This window comes from Macrosteles quadrilineatus, unplaced genomic scaffold, assembly GCF_028750875.1.
Source record: "Macrosteles quadrilineatus isolate MER2022 unplaced genomic scaffold, UCM_ALF_1.0 Scaffold_6__1_contigs__length_79288215, whole genome shotgun sequence".
In the NCBI taxonomy this organism is placed as follows: Eukaryota; Metazoa; Arthropoda; class Insecta; order Hemiptera; family Cicadellidae; genus Macrosteles; species Macrosteles quadrilineatus.
In genome coordinates this window covers 14,498,652-14,521,471 of record NW_026542599.1, presented here as the reverse complement: position 1 = coordinate 14,521,471, position 22,820 = coordinate 14,498,652, and the positions used below count along the sequence as shown (strand labels likewise).

At 31.1% G+C, this 22,820-nt stretch overlaps 1 long non-coding RNA gene across 1 annotated transcript in view; it reads right to left on the bottom strand.

Annotated features, from left to right (window-relative positions):
• The window catches only part of LOC128996114 (uncharacterized), a 213,997-nt gene extending 192,360 nt beyond the window's left edge, over window positions 1-21,637 (bottom strand). Inside the window, exon 1 of the long non-coding RNA XR_008491019.1 lies at window positions 21,468-21,637. This is a non-coding gene — a long non-coding RNA (uncharacterized LOC128996114). The remainder of the gene's footprint in view (window positions 1-21,467) is intronic.
• Window positions 21,638-22,820: the final 1,183 nt, after the last annotated feature.

Genomic DNA, 22,820 nt, shown 5'->3' with positions numbered 1-22,820 from the left:
TAGATATATTAGGAAAAATTCTTTTAAATAATGATGAACTTATATTATCAATACCAGGAGAAGTTCCAGGTTTTAATGACTTTACAACATTACTCAAATCCTCTGGCGTTACGTAATCAATAAACATAGAATTACACGTGTTTTTTATTTCAAAGCAATTCTTAAAGTATAATTCACTGAACTCATTTGGCTTAACTTTTTGAATATTCAGTTTATGTACAACAGATAGGAAAAAATCATTAAACTCATTACAAATTGTCTTAGTATCGTTAACTATACAACCATTGATATTCAAACTGCTAATCACAGTACTCTTGCTATTTTGTCCTGTAACATCATTTACTACCTTCCATATTTTTTTGGAGTCGCCATTACATTGATTAAATAGTTTTTCATAATACCCATTTTTCAAATTTCTTATTTCAGCTTGTAATTTGTTTCTAAATTTTTTAAAATGTGATCTTAGTTTATTATTGGTAGGATGAATTTTGATTTTATCGTATAATTTATTTTTCAATTTAATCTTCAAACAAATGTAATCATTCATCCAGGGTTTAATCTTATTTGCCTTCAGATTACTTTTTGTTTCAATTTGGTATTTACTGTCTTGAATAACTAATTGAAGCTTATCATAAAATATGTCAAATGCTTTAGAAGGATTTTGCTCGGAATAAACATTGACCCAGTCTATGTTATCAAGCATAGTAGAAAGTTTTGTGTAATCTACACGATAAGCGGGCAGGGCAGGACAGACGGCAGGTAGAACTGTCCGTCTGTCTGTTCCACCAGCGATCGTATGCACTTTAACTAATATCATGGAATGATCCGTGATATGGGCATGAATCACCTCTACATTAACTTGAGTCAATTGTTTGCTCGCTAACTTTGCAAATAAATGATCAATACAAGTACTTGAGTCGTCTGTAATTCTTGTTGGCTCACTTAATAAACATTCAAACCCATTTAAAGACAAAATTGAGTTATAAGTATCAACAATTTGATTGCTTTCTAGAATGTTGTAGTTTAAATCCCCTGCGAAAAATATATTTTTCATTGATCTAAAATAATTACGATAATTTTCAAAAAAATCACTTATTTCATCCAAAAATAACTCTTTGTGATAACTATGCAATCTATATACAGCTAAAATACAAAAAATGTCCGAGTTGAATTTAAATTCAACTTTCAATATATCAGCTGATTTAATATTTACAGGATTACAAGAAATTAATTCTATGTATGATTTTATGTAAACTATTGTACCTCCAGCTCTATTATCGTTATTTGGTTTTATGACACTAATGTAATCAGGAATGCTATATAAATCCAATTCATTTTCGTCTACCCACACTTCAGTTAAAATTATAAATTCAGAAAACAACTGTCTGCCACTTAATTCAGATAATAGGAAATCAAAGTTTTTCCTTATACTGCGTATATTCTGGTGCAATATAGAAAACTGTTCAATATTTCTCTCACTTATATCGATCGCTTCGAAAATGTTTAAAACAATAAAAACATCACTTCTTAACTACAAATTTAACGGAAAAAGCTACTATGTCAACTGAAAGTTACTTGCTTACAACTTATTTTAAGTCATTTTGAGAAGTTATTACCTTGACAGTTTCATTTTCTGATTTCCTTAAGAAGATCTTTCCATTTCGCACCCACAAAAATTGAAAGTTTTTTTCTTTCCTGTAAGTTCTTGCCATTGCGTAGAGCTTCCTCCGTGCGGGTGACAATGACTCATTGACGTAGATTGCGTGGTCATCCGGTCTGCCGATGTGTCTGGTTGACAAGGTTCGCTTAACACGTTTTTTCCTCATAAATTCCTCCTTGTCCATCCTGCGCACAAATTTTACTATTATTCCCGGGGGTGAGTTTCTTTCGTTCTGTCTTGAACCCAATCTGTGACAAGTGTCCACCATAGTATCATCTATTTTCATGTCAATAGCTTTACCGATTTCCTTTACAATGGACAGCACATCCTCTGTTGGAGTTTGAGGAATTCCTTGTATCTCTAGACAATTGACTCGAGAATGCTGTTCTAAATTGTCAACTCGCTCTTCTAAAAACTTAACCCTATTCTTCAACTCTACATTTTCAGCTGTGATGCTTTCAATCAGTTTTAAGAGTTTTTCATTTTGCTCATTTTGGGCTTTGAGAGCTTTATTATTATCTTCAAGCTGCAAATTCATAGCTTCATACGCAGTGTTGAAACTTTTCTCTTGGTCCTTCTGGCTATCCCTTATCTCCATAACAACTTTCATTAGATCTTCCATTGATAGTTTACCTCCACTTGCTTCAGACTCAAACCGCAAACTCTTCCTCCTAGTAGCTGAACAGTCGTTACATCGCCACACAAGGTTATCTGTTGTTACACACTCGACGTCTGCTTTACTAAAGTTTAAACACGCTGCATGGAAAATACCTTCACAATCATTGCACTTTAGTTTAAGCTGCTTGGATGTTACATTTTTAACACATATACGACAATTGGCCATAATTAACTATAAGAAACGCGTTTTAACTGCAATTAATTCATAAGAACACTATTATAGTACCAGCTAAGACCTGATTATCAATGGGAGCCCGCACCGACTGATAACGATGTTGACCCTCTGAGCGCTGACTCATGACTAATGAGTAATGTACTTTATACTTTTGAAAGACACCACAAAAAATAGGTCAATTAACAGTTGTATTTGGATTGGTCGGAATGGTCCATTTGATCATTTAATAACACTTAGGTTCTACTAAGCTACTTTAGAATAACCTTTGCCTTTGTCTGCTTGCTAGTTTCACTTTCATGTCTCCACTTTTTAAAATAATGTATTGTTTGTAAAATGGTGTTTATCGTTGAGGATGAAAAAAATAATAAAATAAACGCGCACGATCCTGATCAAGAAGTTATTTAAATTAATAACACATATTTAACGATGAGAAACACTGCTTCGAATAAGTAAACGAATGTATTTTTAGGATACGATAAAATTGAAGATAGAGTCAAAAGAACTCAGTGCCAGTTTCAACATGATTTTTCATTTTAAAAGCTATAAATCCAGCTGATGCGAAAAAAAAACTGTAGGCAAAAGTGTCATACTTTAATTAATATGTTCACAACGATTACCAGCTTCAAACTCATCAGCACAGCAAAAGAAGAGGGATCATTCTAAACAACTGTAAGTGACAGATTAATTTAAAGATGAAACGAAATTATGCCGTTGGATTACTCGGTAAAAGATTGTACACTTTATCTTATGATTCTGTTAAGTATAATTTTAAATTCATTTCACTATCCAAACTGACTAATACACATTTTTCATGCATATTTATCTGCATTGAATTCCGAATAGCACACATATATTTAATCAAACTTTTAATTTTTCAGCTTTTATTTTATCATAGAACACAAACGAATAGGCTTAATATGTTTTTAATAAGGTAAACCGGCCTAAATATATTATTACATTATTTTATTATATTATATGATTAAATTATACAATTATATATTATTATAATCTTGTGATATCCATGTAAAAAAAAATCTACTTTTTCTCTTTTTCATATTTTGAGTTGTTTTGTCTCTGGATCACAGAACAAACAATAAAAGGTATAAAATTACCTGAGTACTGCCAGAACAGTACAAACAGGATCACTCTGGCAGTACTCAGGTAATTTTATACCTTTTATAGTTTTTTTTTCTTTGTTTTGAACTATAAATACTCACTAAGAACAAGGCACTTTGAATTTACAAGAACGATTTATGTAAATAAATCAAATTGTGTTTAGGAAATTATTCAACATAGTTTGATTCTGAATGTCTACAGTGATGAATGATTTTACGTTCATCCCAAAGCGGGACATGACAGAGCTTTGGTATAACGTACCATGAATGAGGAAGGAGCGTTTTGATTACTTTTGCTGGAGGACATTAGACGACTCAAAACCAAACCCAAATGTGACACACGCATCATTCATACCTTCCGAATGATCTGCATCATAAATGTATCATATGATTAAGGAAATTCCTTATTTTCATTAACTTTGTGGTGTCACTGATGGTAGTAATGGAACTGTGATAGTAGAACGTCCAGGTTAGCCATTGCATACCTACATTTTTGGAATTCAATAAAAATTCTTGATGTGGTTAAAATGTTTTAAAGTTTTAGTTTTTGCAATCGCTTAATGAGTTTAAAACACTTATATTTACTACAAATTGAATATATGAATACAAACTGTTAGATAGTTTAGAAACATCATTGCTACGTTATTAAATAACTATTTTTCTTTGCTAAATTTAGTTTTGTAAGGTATTCTCTGATAAGGCATGATTTGAACTGCAAACCAGTAAACGTAAAAACACATGCTGTATTCCGTGAACTGATATGTGCGCTACTACATACGGATGTTCTAAACCCCGAAAATCAGTTATTTAAGTTACAGCTTTTTTCCTAGGCTCCTGGGATTGTTTTTCACATTAGTTCAGGCTAGACCTAGGGGTCGCGGCTTTATCACTTAGATAAAATCCATTGGTGACTTGGCAGGATTTGAACCCGGGACCTCTTGGACCAAAGTCCCCTGCTCTAACCACTAGACCAGCTCGCTCCTCCTAAAAAGTTATAGTAGCATATTATTTTAACTGAATGACTTTCTGAAAAAATATTTGAAATAGTAAAAAGCCTAAATTTTTCGTTTTCTGAAAAAGGCAAACTTACAGCTAATTTTAGGTTCCGAGCCATTTCTCCGAGCCAACAACAACAATGAACAACAATGAATATAACAATGGCTAAATTAAGCCTTGCTTTGCTTGTTGTAAATTCTACTCACTGGCTTTTGAGGCTCATGTTACAGCCAACAAAATTTTCAAATAAAAAATACATTAAAAAGTAAATTCTGAAATTATTCCAGAGGTCATAGAATCCTATCCACCAAAATCCATTTATAGTTCTCTAAATCCACGGAACAACGTTAGTATGTTGTTCCTTGAACAGTTTAAAAGCTGTGTGAAGGATATCTAATCAATTTTCCCGCTCAAAGTAAGCACTGAGGTATATTTTCCATTCACTGGCTCATGAAATATTTCACATAAAGGGAACCTAATACAGCTCAGATCTAAGGTTGTGAAAATAAAGTTTATCAAAAACTTAATATTTTCTTGAAGAATAAAGTTGCAATTCAACCGTAGCATTAAAATATTTGATGTTGTAAATTTTGTTTTCTGTACAATAACAAACAATACGATGGGTTATACCATTACATTAGCGTAAACCTTTGTATCATCTTTAATTTAAAGTAATTCAAATATTTCCATAAAAAAAATGGCTCAGCTATCAAAGACCTTGCAAATTTTTTTAAGTTGTCCCTTGTTTTTATTACATTTAAAATACAGCTTTATCCCCCCCCCTCACCATAAACGTGTTTAGTAAGTTTTCCCTCCCTATTTATCATATTTGTATACTCCATGTTAAGTTTGTATTCTCTTAGTCAGTAACAAAGCTACACAGATCATCTCACTCCATTCTACACTCTTCTCTGTGCTTCACTCATATTTGGGTTAAAATATACACATACTTGTAGGTGGCGTCCCCGCTTTAAAAGATGTTACTAAATTATCAACATACATTCCTGTTGGCTATATAATAGATAAAATTGTTTACCGTATGTATATTGATGAAGTTGATTTATAAGAATATTAAGTGAGCTCATTCAATCTACAATTAAAAATATACACTTAATTAAATACAAACTGATTAACATGAAATACTTTACTGGGTTTGACAGTGCAACTAATACAAGAAAAAAAACCTTGGTTAATTTGGTTACCCTATGTTTGTAAATTCACAGCCCTTAACGTGTTCACTTTAGCACAGATGAAAAATGGCCTTCTGTTGAGAAGTGCGAGGTGAAAACAAGATTTATGACGTTAAAAATGACGTCATGCAAACAATCCATCAAGTTTGAGGCGTGGAAACGTCCTTAATGTACTCAAGTTGGGTTGGAAATTTGTATACATGCGTTACGCTAGTGATGTTCCTACTTGGGTACTTTGAATATTCCCAATAATGTTGCATCACAAAAGTGGTTGTTAGGTTTCAATTATTTTTAAACATATTCTTGAATTAATGATTCAAAGTTTATAGGGTTACATTCTGGAGCAGGTTATTGTATTATCTTCCTTATCTAATGTACTAGAGCGTGAAATACCCTCGTCACAGCAAACATGCAGACTAAGCGAATTTCCATCTACCTGGCTGGAATTGTACTAAATTATTCCTTTAAAATTGTCAGATTTATTTCCTATTTAAATATCAATAATTTTGATGAGTACTTAGGTTTGCTGCTACAGGGAAGAAAATAGGGGTTTAAAAAAAAATAATAATAGCTTAGTATGAAGTTAACAAAAGTTCAAAATTTAATTTAAATATGTCCATATACAAGCAAGGTACGATGCCATAAAAATAACATGCTAATTCAAAATTTACACTTATTGGGATTTTTCCGTAATTGTTAGGTACACAACAATGCTTCAATATACTAAATTATTTGTTTTTTTAACTCAACAAATTGTTGGGAAAGAAATTACAAAGTGTTTTTAAGGGTGAAAAATTAGAAAACCCCATTTTTACCACATAAAAATCTCCATAAAGTTCATCTGGAGAAATCATCAAAGAGAAATGTTTATGGCCAGGGTTTCATTTGCAATTAGAAATTATGTCATTTCTACTTCTAACCCTTACCTTATAGTAATCTAATTGTTTATGAAATGTTTTATTTTTATTTTTGAAAGACATGTTCTTAGGCGAGGTTTATTATACTGTATTGATCAGCTTGTGGCTTCACTCAGTCGTGGTTAGGCGTTCAGCTCGTGTACACGAGAGAAAACAGTTTTTAATTCCCTGAGGAAGCGGGACGTTATCTTGGTCCCGCGAAACGTCGGAGTAAATCCAAGGACGATTTTTTATGTGCGTGTATGTGTGTGTTGTGTGTCTTCGTTGTGTTACATTCTGACGAGTCCTGGATTAACAAATTAAGGGAAGTGAAGCCCACAAGCTGATTAATATAGTAAAAGTTTTGTTATGCTTAAAAACGCGCAATTTTATCATATAGTTTAATTTGGACGTTTATTTAGGCTATAATATAATTAAATTTCACTACAAAAAAAAAATTTTTTTTTGTTAAATTCATAAATAAATTACTTTTTTGTTTATACAAGATGGGAAATAAGTTTCTGTAAATACCATAAGACAAAAAAATAATCACACACCCAAATAGCATAATAGCAGTTAGCATAAGGTATTATGAATTATATAGCTGATTTCGCTTAGAAACATTTGCTAAAGAACATAAGAAAAGTAATTTTGTATGTTTGGAGAATGAGTAGATTACATTTGAAGGGCGGTGAGTAAACCGCGTTGAATACTAAGCAGAATCACTTATGGAGGCTGCTCGTGACATGAATATACTCACTTTTATACTCAACTGAGTAGAACGTATACAAGGTTTAAATATACGCCTATAGATTGATTTATCCATATGGACTAAAAAGTAGTTAGTAAAACATTATAAAACAATAGAATAAAGCTGGTAAATAGATTTAGTCCATTATTGAAGTTTTGTTGATTAACAGTATCTTGCCAGAAATATCGTATAAAGTACGTATTTTTCAAATTACTGTTATCAAAATTACGGACCTGGAAGCGTATTTTACTGAGGAATATTATGAATGATAACAGTTAAATATTTGTCTGAAAAAATTAAACCTTAGTCAAAATTAAATTTTCTTTAAAAGTAATTTCTTTAAAAGCTTTGTTAGTATGTATTTTGCGTTAAATCTGAAGTTATCGTTTTGTGAACAGTCTAGTTATGGTATACCCTCCCCCTCTTAACCGGAGGACTTTCTTCTTTTGTAGTGTGCAATCTACATATTGTTTGTTTTTCCCTTGATTCATACATGCAAATAGTGAACGATAAAAATATAAAATTATATAACTCTAAACTGCTAGCTTGAAGGTTATAATTAACGACCTAAGACATTGTTCACCATCCAAATATTATTTGTCTTTTAAGATAGTTTATACGTTGGTATGGTTATTGATTAGTTAGACCTTTCACGAATATGTTTTAATGATTGGTTAACCAACGTGTCTATACCAATTGGTATCCAGGATCGTTTTCAATCGCCACTCTAATAATCCAATCGATACATTTAGGCAGATGTACACTGCTTAATGTTTTTAGCAAATATTTAGTTGGATAACGTGGAAGTACTATTTTGTAATGCGATTCTTTAAACTTTTTTTATATATCCTCATTATTAAAATTGTCTAAACCGTAACTTTAAAAATACAATTAAAATGGACGTTTTAAAAGGAAACCGTCAATGTCATTAAACACTTAACACGTTTTTCTTTCCTACTGTTACAAGGTATGTGGGGAGCGAGATGGTGATGCAGGGCTTTAGTATCCGAAGTCCCGGGCTCAAATCCTGCCAATTAAAAACAAATATTATCGATTTGATAGTTCCGCAACCTCTCACACTGGTCTGAAGTAATGTCTAAAACAGTTCCGGACTAGAACTAGCGTCCTAGGATGTGAAAGTAAGACAAAAGATAATAAGAAAAAAAATAAAAAAAGAGAAATACAAAAAGCGTTTTAATCTACTTGACTAACACCTCGTGTAAGGGAGAAACAAATCCAATAGCAGTGGAGTAAAGGCAATAACACGACGAATACAAATAACCATTGTCAGGTAAGTTTTGCTCCGCAAAGTAGACTACTTTTCTAACATTTTTGTTTAATTTGTTAAAAAGCTGTAAAACAAAGCTATTAGTATTAGCCTATTAGTTCGTAACACAAATTTATTTTTAACTCAATTCTTAAATAAGACCTTTGACTATTAATGTAAGACAAAGATACAGAGAGAGGTATGTATTTATCTTGAATATAGATGCAATATAAGTATAGAACTGAGTCAGATTATCTGTGTAGATTTGTTACTGACTCAGGTTTGCTTACTATTTAGCCCATTCTATTTTTTTTTTCTTTTTTGTTTTGCTCTATTAAGACGGTTGAGCTTATGTAGCTTGTATTAGCATTAGCTAAAGATCGTTAACCCCTTTTTTCAAATATATACCTAGTTTGCGGTAGTGGCATGTTGTATGCATTGTATTCCGTAATTGAAATAAATGTTGATAATTAAAGTACAGAAAATTAAATTAGCCAAACGTTCTATGACTAGTATTATAATTTTTAATAATGCAAATTCTATTATTATTTTCACACAATCCAGTCTCAGTGACATATCTCTTTAACACAGAAGACTGACATGCAGGGTATTTTTTAGAACATACTGTAATCTAGATACTGTAGAGTAGTAACCACAGATTTCTCACCTGAAAAATAATAATGACGATTTAGATTTATATATATTTACTATTACCATTTGGAACTCCTTTAAAAGCTGAACATACGTAAAAATAGCTAACTTAAAAATGCTTGATGAACTTAAACTAATTACAATTTCAAATACATCTCTAAGGGTGAAATTAAAACTAACAAACTCACGTCAGTTAAAAATATCTGAAATTTCTATAAGATAAAAATCCAATGTCATCCAGTAGGGTATGGACATACCAGGGGAGGCACAATACAAATGTACAATGTTTACCTTATATCTACTGGGACAATAGACTCTGTTGTTGTTATATTCTGCTTTTCATAAACTTTTATATGCACGTTTACTTACTGAATAAAAACAATTGAAACATTATTTCTTATTAAAATTATTTATGAATGTTATTAACTGTTCAATTACTACCAACAATTTAAATATTCCAGATCTTATGGCGTTTTTAAAGATTTGTTTAAAAACCTGTTTATTCTCAATATATATTCTCAATTACTTAAACTAGCACATACATTAAATCGTTTTTATTCTACTTTAAAATTATTTAAGTCGGCAATTCACATTATATTTTCATTCTAGGCTAAACAAGTACATAATATATAGGATAAAGTATAACATTAAGCCAATTTACACTGCGTAAAAAATGCATTATATATTTATACACATACGGTAAATTTGTATTACAGGCAACGGAAATGAATATGTAAATTCGTCAATCAGTGTTGATTAGATGGTAATCGCACGTGTGATTTCCTATATCAAATTTCGTCCCCCATTTCGATTAAATAGCTCCAATATCAGCAATTTAGGCTACGTGTTATTAAGTGTACAAAAAGATAATAAAACTACGTCTTATAACACTCTTGAAACATATCTACTCTTTATACTTTAAACTCACAAGATGGTAAATACATTAAATGATGGTAGGTGGTAAGTGATTTCGATTGGATACTCCAACTATCTTTAGATCTGATAGTCTAAAGCGAAGGATGTTAAATGTATTTACCATCTTGATAGTAAACAGCTCTAGGTGTGTACATATATGTTGTAAAAGTGTTATAAGTCCTATTTCTATTTATTTTTTATATAATTTTAAATGCATTTAAGTCGACTCTGGAATTTATCTGTTGGATAACAAACCAATATTAAAAGTAAATTTATAGTATCACAAAACTTTAACAATATCTTGAATAACTCGTGCGAAGTGGCATATTTTAATTAAAATTATCCGGAAAATATTAACAAAAGTTAACTAAAACATAAGATTTATTTACAAAGAACGATGATACAAAAACTCATGTCAGTGCTACTTTAATTGGCCTAATCGTTTTATCGCACTGTAAAAAAGAATACTTATCCCTTTTTACTGTATAAAAAAAAAAAAATGAAAAAAGCTAACTATAGATTACACCATTGGCAATGTCCTCTCAGAAACTCAAATTATTGTAACCCAACAATTGGAACTAACTAACTTCCGGTCCATCGCAATCCTTCTATCCAGAATTGTGAAAGTTCTTTTTTAAGAAGACAGTTTTTAAAATGCTATTTCAGTTCATTTGAATTACTGATCGGACTATTGAGAATAAAAGACCAGAAAATCATAACCTGAAGGTAAATATTTATTATATCTTTCTAAACTAAATTGCAACAACTTTTACCAAATAAACTGTCTAAAAAGTTTATGTTGGTGAAATAATGGAAACAGGTTACGTAAACCGTATCAATTTTACTAGTGCAACATTAAATAATATTTACACTTAAAACGTTTTATAGCAATGTACAAAAACAAATTTCCAGTCAAACGTTCAATCAAGTATTTCGGCGTAAAAGCTTCTTTGCAAAACTTAATTATAATTTATCAACGTTGCTTTGATAATGTTTACGTAAAATCTGTCAAAGGAGTAAGTTGCACGAGGATGATTGCTTTGCCGTGTATTATGTCGAGTTCGTCTAGTTTGCAAAAGATACTTATGTATTTAGTAACAATTAATGATCCTTACTTTGTTTTCTGTCGGGTTCTTATATAATTTAGTAAAGGGTTTTTCGTAACAACACAATTTTTTTCCATAATTATTGCACTCAATCTAAGTGTTTGGAATATTTTTGGCAGTAGCAGCCTCAAACGATCTTTCTAGAAATTACCGTACTTAATATTTTTTAATAAAAAAATCAAGTAAAAAAATCTTTCGTAGAAATAACTCTCTATAGATAGATTTTAGATAGATAGATTCTAGACTTAACATTTAAATTAAATGTAGCTATTATCCATTAAATAACCAAAACTTACAACCTCAGTATACGGTAATTCCTTTTTTAAACATCACAAGCAGAAATTTCTATTTGGTTTTACCTTTAATTATTTTAATTTTCTTCTAAATTATCATACATAAATATACCATAGGTTAAGTAGGCCTATGCTATAAATTGTGGATATTTATAGACATGCACTGTGGATGCGATACTCCCTGGTGTGTATTTTTTACCATCCGCACTAAAGAACTACGACCATCCCGGCTACAAAATGGAATTTAAAATATTTTTTACCTATATTATTTAAGCCGCTCTAATGTCTACATTTTACGTGCGCAAATGGGTCAGCTGTTTTGTAATAGTGTGAACAATCTAATAATCTCGTTTTAATACGTAACAAACTGAAAATAAAAACCAAAATCAACCCTAAACTATTTATTTAGTATCATTTAGGTTAACACTTATCTAATGGACCTTTACTAAGCAATAATTGTCAGTGAATCATTGACTAAAAGCTATAAACAAGTCTAAAAGGGATAAAACCTAACATTAAAGTTACATAACACTATTTAGAGTTCGTTGTTAAGTTTCCAGTACTTAGGAGGGTATACATATTGCACCTAGATATTTAAAAATACAACTGTACTAAATCCTTTCTCTATTATTATTACTTGCCAAAAGTTAAGAAAAAAAACATTATTCTAAGTAAAAGAAAGGTTTGTTTCCTAAATCAAGCTATTATATATTAATCAATCCGTATTTTTGCTCCAAAAATTGATTTATCCATCATAAGGCGGAACATGACACAGCTTTGGAGTAACGTGACATGAATGAGGAAGGAGAGTTTTGATTACTTTTGCCAGAGGGACATTAGACGACTCAAAACCAAACCCAAATGTGACACACGCATCATTCATATCTTCCAAATGACTTGCATCATACAAAATATCATTAAATTAAACAACTTCCGCATTTTCATAACTTTAGGACGTGTCTGAAAAATTATTTTGGAGGTAGAGCGTTGTTCAAACCCTTTAGTTAAAACAATAATGCCTAAAATTTTAATTGATTTTTATTTTTGCTGTTCTTGGAATATTTACGTTTCCTTTAAAATTAATTAAAATACTTGTTTGTAAATCATTGTATGATTGATTGTATGGTTGATTGTATCATTGTATCATTGTGTAGTTTTTCATAGTTGTGTTGTATGTAAATCATATAGTAGGTATAACAATATTCACAAAACCACATCGCTAAGTACTTAGTTCGTCAATTATTTGAGCTGTATTTAGCTTTAAAATAAAGTGTTATTAAATAAATTATTATCTCTATAGACATTTTAAGTAAACTTTAAAAATATCAAAGTGCTTACAATGCAAATTGGTAGTGTTACACGTAACCTTTTATTAAATTTCCAACAATTATTTATTAAAAAAAGGTATAGCTAAAATCTTAAAAAAGAATCTGAACAACCTTTTTACGATGACATAAACAACTAGATAATCCATCGGTTACTGACTGGATTTGATAGAATGACAGGCCTCCTGGTTTCTTCTAACCACTCAAAAAAATAAGTTTCAGTTAAAAGCTTTTCTCTTTTCATTTTTCAATGTAAATTAACCAAAACCAACCTTTTTTTACTGTTTGTTGCAAAGGAAAAAAATACAGTATGCTTTTTTAAATGTTTAAGTACGCCAACCAAAAGACGGTACAAAATATAGTGCTAAGTCAGCTTTAAAAGCTGTAATTGTTTGTTTTACTTTACTGTATGAGCTGTAAACGGTTTCTTTAGTTGAATAAATAACTTTTTCATTTTATTGCAATCGACATATAGAACTTTGGTTGTGTACTTACGGTGACTTTACGATCGCAGGGGTTTGTTGGACACTAAAAATAGTACATTACGTTACTAGTCATTAAAATAGGCGTTTACCGGACGAGTGTGGTCGTTCCCGTGCGAGTCGAAGTCGACTGCGGGATGACCATACGAGTCTGGTAAACACATTTTTCGACAAGTGACGTACGATATTTACGCCATACTACTCTCGGTGACTTAACGATAAAACTCTGAATCCTTAAATATTCCCACCGACTAAATGACACATAATTACTATAACCTCTAAGATAAGTTATGGTTTTGTTTATAACCTCTCATTACCAAATATACCCAGCTGGTTGGTGTAAGGTAAACCTTTACTATTTTGACTAACTATTTTGATTTTGACTATTTTGACTAACTTCCCACGCAAGGATTTATTCCAGAAAACAGCTTAATCAAATGGGGTTTCATTACGAACTACTGTACTGTAATGAGTTTTACCGGACACCAATCAGCTGATTATATAGTATTTAGGTGGCAATGACAGGTTATACACAAAAACATAACCTCTCTTAAAGGTTATGACTAGTGATTTTTAGTCCTTTAGTTGGTGGTAATATATATATAAGGATTTGTACATACTGTATATTTAGTAGTATGGCGTAAACTATGGTACGTAACTCGTCCAAAATGTGTTTACCAGACTCGTATGGTAATCCCGTACTCGATTGTTACTCGAGGTAAATACTCGACTTCATCTCGCACGGGAACGACCACACTCGTCCGGTAAACACTTATTTTCAGGAATAGTAAAGTAATATACTATTAAAATATACAGATGACATATATGAAGTATCGTAGTTAGTTTCAATTTATTTCAGAATAGTTTTTCTGTGAGTTAAAAAAAAATCATGAAAAAGGAAACTTAATGACTGTCAACAAAACCTTTTAGTATTGTAATATATATTTTAACCTCCAACTGATATGGAGATTTACAAATAGAGCTCTTTATTCATGAATAAATACAAATGCAAACAAAGCTATACCGTCATATCCACAAGTCTATAAATATGGAAATCTAGGTGGTTAGAATTCATCGATATTCTAATGAACTTAATTGTCGCCCGTACAGTTGGGTCGGGGGATAGCCATTTACCATTCATTGCATTTTGATAGACTTTTAACTGCTACACAGTACACCTCTACATAATTTATCGTGTCATTTTTTATCAATCCTAACTTCGAATAAATATAAGAAAAACATGTTGAACGTAGTTAATTTAGCTCTTGATTGAGCAGTACAGACCATTAAATAATAGCTTTTATATTATGCTATGGTCCAGATTGAGTAAAAATAAAGTCCCTACATAATCAAATGAGAACTGAAAATTTACAATTTTATCAAGAATTTCCATGATTTGTAACAACAATGATCAACAAGCCTAATAATATACACAAGACATTAAAAACACATTTTAAATTTAGAAAGGTTACTGAAGTTTATTTTCTTAGCCAACTAATTGTTCGCCATTCGAAGCTTTTTAGTCGGAATTGAATGACGCTCGTGACAAGTAAACATAATGTAAATTGTGTAAAAAATATGTTCAGATAGTATTATAATATATATGATAAGATGAAATTGTGAAAACTCTGTAGCACAGTATCGTGTCATTACAACAGCTGATACCGAAAAAATGCTATAGCTATAAGACTGCAAATATTTTACTTATAACAAAAGTTTTGTCATCAGATGCTCTATAGTCGCAGGAGGCTTAAAGTATTCCAATTTGTCTACAATAATAATCACATATTTAACTTCTCCAGTACCAAATACAGTTTGCTTCATTGGAGATATTAAAGTGGCCCCAATACTAACAAAGTGATGATGATGCCCAAAGCTGTTATTATTTTTATGGTTTTAATTAAAAAGCTAAACCCTTTCTCATTTTGGATGTCATTATGTAAATTTTATATTAATTTACTAAGTTTGAAAAATATATAACTATTGATTAGAGTAGAGTTAAGAACATATTGGGTGTTATTTATTAATTTTATACAAAAAATAGTTTATTTACAAAAATCTACCTCTGATAACCACAAACCAATAAAGATACAAATTCAATTTGGTCAAACAGCACAAATATTTGTATTATTGAGTACATTTCTGAGGTACGCCTTTTGATTAAAATTGCACAGACCGATGTTCATTTGAACATAGATGAAATATGTTCACAGAATTAAGTGAGGTATGAACAAGATTGATGACGTGCAGAATGACGTCACGCACACAACCCATCAAGTTTGAAATGTAAAACATCCTAATTTATACTTGAGGTTTAAAATAGGATGTCTTATGAATCCACACTAGGCTACTAGAGACATTCTTGATTTAGTATACTGAGACATTATTGCAAAATCTGCAAAAAAATTGACGTTTACAGTAATTTAAACTTGTAAACTAAATAATTCTCTAAAGAACACAAGGAAAGTAATTTTGTAGGTTTTGGAGAATGAGTAGATTACATTTGAAGGGCGGTGAGTAAACCGCTGTGAATACTAACCAGAATCACTTATGGAGGCTGCTCGTGACATGAATATACTTACTTTTATACACAACTGAGTAAACTTATCTTCAAAAAATAAAAAAAACACAAAGCAAAATATCGGATAAGGAATCGTCAGTACAACCTACCCAAATAACTGACTAAAAAAGAAATAGTAAAAATATATTATTATACTGTTCATTCTATTGGTTTTGGTGTGCTAGTGCATTGCAAGTGTTGTTATAGTTAAAGTCATATTGATTACGTCAAAATGTATTACGTAACACATATGCTTTTATTTTCAAATTATTCTACTTAGATAAAATAAACTGGTTACACAGGATTTCACATTTACTGAAATGTAACGGCATGTTTCTATGACTTTGCCAAAAATATTTCACAATCTTTCTATAATATTCTGTACAGTTTTTCTTTTACCCGTAAAACTTAAAATATGCAAATCACGACGTCGTAAACAATAAATTTCATTGATTTATCTTAAACACATAATTATAAGTGTTTAAAATAAATCGATGGGTTTATTTTTAAACGACGCCGTATAAGGTTCTACAATTATTGTAATTACCCTATCACTTAACAGTTATATTTTAAAATTGCATGAGACATGCTTGTATTTCTTAAAATCATGTATACTGAAAAGTAGGGTAAGAAGAACAATGTACGATTGCAGCTGACATTATTATTTCAGAGTAAAGAACGTCCATATTGTATTGTATTGCATTGTATTGTATTGTTTTGTATTGTTGTATTGTACCCTCCCGTGTCTGTCACAGACTTCCCATCGCCTTACTTTTTTATCCGACATACAAGAAAATAAAAAAGCTGAACATCCATTGTGCTTGTAAGAATGTGTATTTTTAAACCATCCAATTTATATATATGCAATAGTATTAGGGACGCCCGGGGTTATTGCCATTCGCCTATTGGGTTCGACGATGATAGGTACAATCTAAATTGATCACCACTTACCATCTTTTATGTATTTACCGTCTTAAAAGCATACAGTATAGGCCTAAATGTATTATAAGTGTTATTTGACGTATTTGTTTTTTTTACTTTTATTCAATTATATTCCCACAGACGGAATAGTACCTGAGGTAACCCAAAGGATGAAAAGTACCAAATCGGTATAAGTATTGAAAATTTGGTAGCGACTGCAGAGGTAAAAAAGCGTTTATTGAGCAAACCATGCCTGCATTATCACATTAGTACTTAACCACCAAAATTAATGCAAAATGTTTGGAAGGTATGATAAATTAACACACACACACAATAGCTATAAACTCATGGTTTAGTTAATTAAAAATACATTGAGTTATTTGTAAATTAATAATCGTCTCCGTTTTCCTCTTCACGAATATTTAGATAGTAAAGTTTTAAATTTTCAACCATGAAAAACTCGTAATGTCTACTTTCTTATACTCAACCAAATATAAGGTTTCGCTGATATTTACATGATTAATATGGTTTGGGGCCAAACCATCGTAGTCCAGTTCCAAGCAAGACGACATTTATGTCCAGATGTGATAACAATCACTTCCAAAAATAATTTTCCCATTCACTAAACAAATTGCCCGCAACTCATGTCTACGCACAGGCCCTGCCTATGTAGACCATCTCCATATAAGTTGATAAGGTTTTTTTTCTTTGTGCCATTTAGTTATAATATTATTTTGTAAGTTATTTTTAAGTCAAGGATTGTGTAATTTATTATGTAAAATACCACGAACTGTATTTTTCAGTTTAAAAATAAACATTAAACATCAAACATTAAACACCTAAAGTATAGACAACGGAGTAGTGCATTATTTACATCATGCTCAAAATTATGCATCTTATCTGATATTCGATGATCAGTTAAAATAATTTACGTATTAGGGATATTGAAGACATGATTTGTTCAGAAACATTGATATTCAAACATTCATAAGTTTCAAGGCCAACTTGAGTACATTTGTGAAGTTTTCACGCCTTAAGCTTGATGGATTGTTTGCCAGACGTCATTCTGAACGTCATAAATCTTGTTCTCACCTAAACAGAAGATCATATTTTACCCGAGCTATGAGTACGAGCTAAAGTGAAGAGCATGATCTGAATTTACAAACAGAACGTTCTTGTAGATCTTCCCAATTGTGAATTGTTGACGCTTTGTATTAATTTCTTAACCAGCAATGCTGGTCTTGAATGAAATGTAATTTTGAAATGATGTTTTGTAAAACAGTGCTACTTCAGTAAGTAATCCTAATTTTAGGAACACTTTTGGTGGTAATAGTTTTGTAGGTGCAGATATGCCTTTTAAAACAGAAGGTCATCGCAGTTAAACAGCGTATTGTGTAGATGGAAAATCTAAATTATCAGTGGTTTTCACGTTATCCTTACTTTTCATATTAATAACAATATATAAAAATTAAAACTAGCTATCTTAGCGTTTAGTTTTGATATATACAAATCATACATCGATCTAATTATAAAGTTTACATACGATTACTTAGAGCAAATAGTTATCAATACAAATTAATTAAGATAATATATTAGATTTTTCCGATACCCAAGATTATATATCTTTCGCTAGATTATTTATTAATAACTTAATAGTTTAGGACAGGAATGGTCTAGTTTTGAACCATTACCAATAATTTCACACAATCGAATCATATCATTCTCAGGATAAAATCTAAAGCTAGGTTTTCCTAGGCACGGTGTCGGCCAGCGGAGAGAGGAACGCGGAGAGCGGAATTGAAATTAACATGGCATTCCGCTCCGCTTCTAGGAAAACAGTAACATTAAATTGCCTAAGACAAGCTGAGTCCGCTCTCCGCGTTCCTCTCTCCGCTCGCCGACTCCGTGCCTAGGAAAACCCGGCTTTAGTATAATGGATTATTAAACGTTTTAAACACTGAGATAGCGAATTAAACGATGGTTATTGATAAATAATCTGAGCATAATATAAATTAAATAATCTAGGCTCTTTTAAGTGGTTTGTGTAATGTGAGTGGCGCAGTAATAATACAGCAACCAGTTTTCACCTTAAAGTATAGAAGCATTGTTAACAAGCCAAATAATAGCATTACGGTGTTATGGACACAGAATTGATTGCATAGTATCAAACAAAGATTAAAACCTAGCTACTTTTAATTACACTAATTGTGAACTGTATTAGATTGACCCCTAGAAGTTATTTTGGTTCCAATGAAATATAAATTATGATAAATAATCTGTAGTAAATATAAAAATTTTTGCATTGCATTTACTGAATTCCATTCCTAGAACCGCGAAAACTTTATCGAAGCATGAACCTACTGTGATAAAGATGGATATAATCTTCTGGTCAAAAGCAGGAAACCATTGAGAAGTTTTGCTGCATAACCTCACCTCCAGGGTACATTACATTTTCTTTAAGATGTACTTTATGGACCAGTGAATAGAAAAATATACTCCAATGCTCACTTTGAGCTGGGAAATTGATTACGTGCTTCTTTATGCTTCATTGAAACCCACAACCCGACTTACAGGTTATCTATTTATAAACCTTTGATATCAGTTTATGAAGAAATAAATCTGATTACAACATTTTATAAAACCCTTTAACATAAATATTAAATATTGTGGCGTATAATTGTATCTATTTTGTGTTTAAAAATATTAAAATTATGTAAATTGGTTTTTATGATAATTTTAAATTTATAGTTCTATTTATGGAATTGAAGGGCTCAAGTATTTAACTGAAAGACTTCCACATACGATAAAAAACAATTTCTAGTTGATAATTTCTCATGGGTTAAAAATAACATATAGTGTATTATTTTTTTATATTTCTTTTATTGCCTAACCTTAATAAAAAAATAGTGTTTGACAGGATCGTATGAGGATCACCTCAATCATCACCTTAACGATATAGCGTATTTTGATTTGTAATAAATGGTGTGTGTAAAACTCCTAACACATCAGTGAAGTTTGATTCAAAATTTCACTCGTCCTCGTTAATATTATAACAAATATAATTGTAAAAAAATAGGGCAAACAAAAGGCAAACAATCATGAATAGTACGCAATTAATGGACAACTAAAATTGTATAAAATAAATAAATATTTCAAAATAAGATTAATCTTTTCATATTAGCAACGTAATGTACAAACATAAAATACAGTAATATCAAACCAAAGCAGTAATCAAGAAGTATGCACAATTTAACTCAAACTTCAACGAAATCGTTTAAGAATAATGATTTTTTTGTGGAAATGAAGCCTTATGAAATATACTTCTTTTAGTAAAATAAAAGAACTATAACAAGACCTTTTATTTAAATAAATCAGCTGTCAATTGAAGCAAAGGGCTGACGATAACAATAAAACCACTTTCATAATCCAACCGCAAATTGTTATTCTCCAGAGGCTATTAAATGGCTTTCAGCTTTAAAACTTCATTGTTTAAACATTCATTTGATTACTGACTTTTTTACACTTTAAGTTACGTCAATGTTTAATATTTCAATATATTACAGTTATTCGTGTCGTCTATAATTCTTTATTCATGTTACTTAGACTACTAATTTTTTTATTATTTGAATAGTGTTTTTGTAACGCATTTTTTCTCTTCTAGTTTACAGTTTACAAAATTTAACAAACAAACAAAACACTAAATAAAATTGCAGTTGGTTTATATTCATTGCCACAGCTACCCAAGCTTTTTTTACTGCTACTTAAACTGATAAAAAAATACTCAATTATGTTAAAATATAAGAAAAATAAAAACACAACCACAACCAAACTAACCGCAATTTTGGCATTGACCAAATTCAATGGATATTGTTAAATGCTATGCATTAAAATTTAAACTTTCTTATAGTAAAATGCAGTTATAACTATCCAAGAAATACAATAAGGTCTTTCTCTGTTACGCCCCTTTTTCAGCCGTTTTACATAACCAATATTTACGATTAAGGTGTCACTTAAAAGAATATAATAGAGCAGGGGAACAAAAAAGGTAATTTCATTTAGGACTTCGCCTCCTTTACATTAAATCTGTTTATGGAGCTCGCTTACAAATATTAGGTGGTGATGACCAACTTTCTTTATAATGATTTATATTAGCACTGTTTAACAGATTTCCCTTCAGTTTGAATTTCAAAACCACTCAGATTGTAAATAAAGAGATGTAAATATTTATATAAACCGGGTTTAAACAGGCTCCTTATTTAATAATATTATAACCTAGTTGAGTTAGGTATATCACTCCTTACGGTAGATCAAGAAAGTCAGGAAGTTTAATTTATTGTATGTTAATAGGTATCGCATAGATTGGTCTTGCTACAGACAAGATTTTAAACTTTTTTGAAACGCAAGAAGTTGTGCACACCTTATTGGAGTCATCCGAACTGGAACTGAAATATCAAACCAATATAATATACATGTTTGCAGTACCCACCTTAGTCTAGGGATGTGAGAGACTTCCTTCTCCGAGGCATCTATCCACCGGATGTCTGGGGGCGGATTCCCATGGGCGGAACAGCTGAGGACGGCTCCACTGGAGTTGGAGAACTCTACCCACGGGGGAGGTTCCTGGAGGAACACAGGTCCCTGGGCGTGTCTGGAGAGCATCGCTCCTTCTGGAACAGATATAGGGTTTGAGGGATGATTTTGTAATACTAGATTTACGAGAACCTGTTATTTTGTTAGGAAATATGGTTACAAGTGTAATGTAATCTTCAGTGACCAGTGTTTTTAATTACTTTAAATTTTTTTCATAAATAAATATAACAGAGTTACGGGGGGGGGGGGGGGGGTGATAAGGTTACATTTGAGAATCATTTGAAGTTAAAGTACAGCATGTATCAAAAATTGTTCATAATGTTTAGATTAGCAGTGAGATGTAAGTTACGGAAATCCATCGCAAAGCTGTTAATATGTGTTATATGGATCACAGTTATAAACATTTTTTTATATAAACAGTTTTAAAAAAGAGTGTCTCTTTTATAGGATAATTCATTATTGAATTATTTGATCATTAATAAGTCTGGAATATACAATTCATTTTTGGTCCTACGTGTGCTTGCCATATGCTTACATATAGCCTACTGTAAGATCGTTTATTTTTTTAATTGGTAAATATAGATTTTTGCAAGTATTAAAGGACATGATCTTAAATCTATTAGTGCAAAAAGATGGTTGAAAATCATGTTTAGTTTAGAACATCACTGCCCAAGTGGCCTGAGTTATTCTGAGCTATTCAAAACCTGAATAAATAAATAGGCTACTTAAAGAATTACAGGTTTTGTTAAAAGTCGAATTTAATTTTTTACCCCAAGCTATTCATACTTTATTTGGGAATAAATAAACTCATCTAGAATTTCTCGAAAAAGTTCGGTATCATAGTTTTGACAAATAAGTGACAAAAAAGTGTTCATGTTAAGTTGATTTATTTTTCAATGCCACATAAGAACAAGTACAAAAAAGCCGTTACATTTGATTTAGTTTAAATTGTAATTGCATTCTTCTTTCTCAATTCCGCAGGGTCGATTTACGAAATAAGATACTAATCACAAATTATGGCATCGATGTTACATTATACGTTCTAAGCTAACAGTTATGGGTAGTTATGGATATGCTTCTATGTTGCATACATAAACAAAACCTGTTTAGCAAAAATCGTCTGAATCTTACTTATGTTTCGAGAATCATCTCGATATCCTCAAATAAATAACTGGTTAGCAACTTGTGATATAAGTGAAAGGTAGACGTTACTTTCCCTTTAATACTGCAAAAAAATCACCATAATTGA